This window comes from Pinus tabuliformis, chromosome 6, assembly GCF_031772625.1.
Source record: "Pinus tabuliformis cultivar Carrire ecotype Pingquan chromosome 6, CPIR1, whole genome shotgun sequence".
NCBI lineage: Eukaryota > Viridiplantae > Streptophyta > Pinopsida > Pinales > Pinaceae > Pinus > Pinus tabuliformis.
In genome coordinates, this window is record NC_142292.1 from 258,376,154 (window position 1) to 258,380,349 (window position 4,196).

The 4,196-nt window shown below is 39.8% G+C and overlaps 1 pseudogene; it reads right to left on the reverse strand.

Annotated features, from left to right (window-relative positions):
- Positions 1 to 938: 938 nt before the first annotated feature.
- LOC149258355 (sterol 3-beta-glucosyltransferase UGT80B1-like) lies at positions 939 to 1,995 on the reverse strand (annotated as a pseudogene).
- Between the last annotated feature and the right edge of the window lie 2,201 nt (positions 1,996 to 4,196).

Consider the following 4,196-nt stretch of genomic DNA (forward strand, 5'->3'; position numbering starts at 1 on the left):
ACATTCTTTACCTGTCTGTCAAGAGTAGGAAAGATGACCTCGTCCTCTGCATTGCTGTGATGTTCGGTGACTAGTCTTAGAAAATGGTAACGATGAAAGAGTCTTTGAATTCGGGCATGGGCATAGCATTGGCATAGGCATGGGTCGCCTTTCTGAATTTCCAACCAAGTACTGCCCAAAATTACTGATGCGAAGCCAATGAAAACCTGATGTGTACCGCCATTATGTATAGCTATCATGCTCATAGTTCTTAATTGTATCCTTCAGCTCAAGCACCTCACCCATATTGCTTATGTACTCACTTTTGTAACGGTAATATTCCTCTGCAGCTCTTCTTAGTTGATACCTAGGGCAACCATTGATTTTTCATCAGTGTCATAATCCATGTCATCTTCCCCCAATCTTCCTCTTGATGTTTTAAAGTTTGGATCTTCTCTGGTCATCTGGAGCAACATATTATCAATCATATCCATGTAAGGGCGTAATGGATCTTGCTTGGACATCTGATTTGAAGTAGCCTATAAAAAGACCGAAAGTAGTCGAGCATGCCCTTGCCAGGCCAATTATCCCGCCACCCCCCTGTCAGGAAGCTTTGAAGTGCGTACTTGAATTCCAGACACTGATGAGAGAACAGATATTGCAGGTGTGAGAACACCATCACCTATTATCATGGAAGTGCCTAGTAAAACCACAACCTGTAAACATGTGCACAGTCTTCTATGCTATTCCAGAAATCTCTTCGAAGGAGAGGTTCCTGTATTCCGAGCTGTCTGCTGTGTATTATATTATGTAGAAACTTCCTCATCAGCTGCAAATTTGCTAAGCTTGACAATACCTCTTTCACTACCAGCGAACACATGTCTATTTGCTGAAAATACCTGTCTTTTTGTAATAATGATAAGCTCCATGTGCTTTCAATTGAAGAAACACTTTTACCTTTATAACAAAGACGTTATTTCCCACACCATGTTTTCGCAACCTGCTCTTAAACCTGCAGTTGTTGTGCCAACCCCACCATGATGAACCACAGCACGACACTGAGCAAACAACCAATCATGTGGACAATCCTCAAGAAGGAAGACATAGTCAGGAATTTGATGATGATTCCCACAGTTGCCCCATCCTTTTTCAATAATTTCTCTCTGTCCTGTTGATTCTAATGCTTCAAGGATAATGGTAGTAGTCTTTACCAGATCTTCAAGAGGCATGCTCCCAAGACCCACATACATGGGCACTGGACCAGCCTGAAACCACTGAAGAAATTCCTGACAGGGGCTATAATTAATTCCCAAGTTCAAGAAACAGAAACCAACCACATCCACTAAATTTCCCCAGTCATTTGGCTTTCGGTACAAGATGTGGACTCCATATGTATCCTATTGGTAAATCTGAAATAGATCCATGGTATGCACTTAAGTATCGAATAGGAGGAAGCTTCAGTTTCTTTCTTCTAAAATCATTTATGATACTTCTTATCCCCCACCATATTAATATGTCTGCAACCAGATTCGATAGCCAATAACCAGCACTCCGTGATACTCGTGCTAAAGGATGAGGAAATTCATTTGTGGGCGTCCAAGGCATTGTAAAGAAGATATGCAAAGGCGCGTGGAGAGACTCTGCCACATGTACATGTCCATATGCAGGAGGATTCGAAATTATTTCTTGAGCTCTAAATGGAGCACCTGTGTCAATATCTGTTTCAATACATGCAGGCAACAATGAATTGACAATGGCCTTCAGTTGTTTCCTTTGTAAGGAAATTTCTGATGGTCCTGAAGGAAAAAACCCCTTACTCCTCACCATATATTCTGCTAAAGCCCTTGGATCTCCTCCAAGGGCATAGAACTCAATACCAGATGTAGTTACAAATGAACGGAAATTGGCATGTGTTGCCAAGCCAACACGGTGTCCATACTCCTGGAGGCATTTTGCTATAGCAACAAAAGGTTGAAAATCTCCCCTTGTTCCCACAATAAGCATCGCAATATTCATCTTTGGGACTGCTTTACTCTATTCGTCTTCTTCATCTGATAGGATATACTGTCTTGTGTCAGGCATATCTAGTGCTAGCAATTCTGATGCCACTGGAGCACTGCGTGTAACATCAACCTCAACAGTCCCATCCTTCTTAACTTTTGCAAGATTTTCAATAAGTTATTTCTTTTCATGCTCAGATATCTTGTCCGAGTGCATGTAAGAAAATTTTGCATCGTGTTTCTAGTTCTCCTTTTCTCTTTATCCTAGACCTAGTCAGATTTCAGATCATGGCTCCCATCCACTTGATTGTCACAGTACTGGCATCTGCTTGGGGTTGTTTGAGAACGCCCTAGAGCTGGCAAATCCACGCAAGGTATGAGCTGGAGAAATTTCGAGCAAATTCAAGCCTTTGGACTGTATGCGCCACGTCGCATACCCAATACACCGCACGTCACCAGTGCGTCGCGCCCGTGCAATTTTGCACTGCAGAAAATGTCCCTACACGCCGCATGCGCCCAGTGTGTCGTGACACTTAGCCTATGTGCCGTGCACCCAAATTTACACACAGCTGCCTTCAATTTGATTGCGTTTCTCCTCCATGTTACCACCTTGGCTCCTTGATGTCTTTAGTATGCAAAGGAATTGACAATTGTGGAAACATCTTATGTATCACAAGGAGTTTAATTCTTGCTTTCACTTGATTTTTTTGACTGAAGTAAGGGCTCCTTTGTTGATTTCTTGCAGGTATGGTAGCGTTGAACTTTTAGCAAAGGAGGACCAGAGTCTGCAAGTGAAGAACCTTATGGTAGAAAGATATATCTTATTACAAAAACTGAATTCGACAATTTCTTATTCAAAACAGAGTTTTGAACAAGAAATGTCCTCGAGCTTATTTAATGGTGGAAAATTTTGAATTTGAAAACTTTTTGAAATCCTCCTCATGGCCTGCGGGCATTATTTAACATTTCTAAAGACCAATCCATAGACTTAAAAAATTAAAATGACTCTTTTTGACCAAAATAGCATCTATCATTGCAAATGACTAGAAATGAACCTTGGTGAATTTGACTCTGACAGAGGACTGACAAGACTGAGTCTAACATTGTAAACAGACTAAAGTGTGTATACAAATATTTGCAAGAAAAATAAAAAACAAAGCCAGATAAAAAAGATTATACTTAAGGTCTGAGATTCTACTGGACCAAATAATATTGTCACAACAAGAAAACCAAGAACTGAGCTCTGATTGACACTGAATAACCCAAACTAGGAATAACAAGATTGTTATCCCCAGTGGAGTTGCCAATTTTGTTAGGGAAATAAGTACCCTAGGGCTTTGGGTTGAAACCCCAACAGAGCAAGAGAAAACTACAATAAGAATACTCACACAACTCAGGCAAAATGCTTAAATAAACAAACTATGTAAGAGCGACCATACCCGGATGTCCTTCATTTGGGTAGATCCCGTAGGGTTCAGACCCTCTGCAACTCTTGATGTTCTCTAAACCTGAAAATTATTCAATTTGAACATACATAGTAGTATATAGATAAAGCATTTTAATGAAACTAACTTTATATCATATAAGCAAATGATTAGTTATACATCAAAATAACATTCATATATGAATTACAACGGTATCTGATGCATAAACACAGTTAGTCTCGGAAACAAGACAACACTTCTTTTATTGTAGAAAGCTATAACTAACACAGAAAGAATTCAGCTGAGTCTTATTCTTCCAGCTCCAAGTGGAACCATCCTCCAGATCCATCCAGTCTCAGTCTTCAACAACCTCCTTCCATAGCCAATACCATGATATCTCAAGCAAGAGGGAGAATATCAAAAATCAAGGAAACAAGGGTTTCCTAAAACTTGGGGAAGTGCTTGAAGCACAGGGATACTTCAGACCAGTCAGGGATAATATTAGTATAATAACTCTATCTCCTCTTCTCCTTAAGGCCTTCCCATAGAAGTCTATTTCTACTCATCCCAATTAGTTTTTTATTTGGGAAATAGTTGGGCCACGGGCAATAGGAGGTAATCAATAGGTAAAAATCGTGAACTCTACCCATAATTAAGGAAATTTAAATTTTTAAGTGTTTTAACACATATACATGTGTTAGGTATTGACTAAACCCGCGTGTACATGCTTATATCTCAGGGAAAAGTAGTGTACAGGGAATAAAACACTATTTTTAAAATATTTGGACCAAGT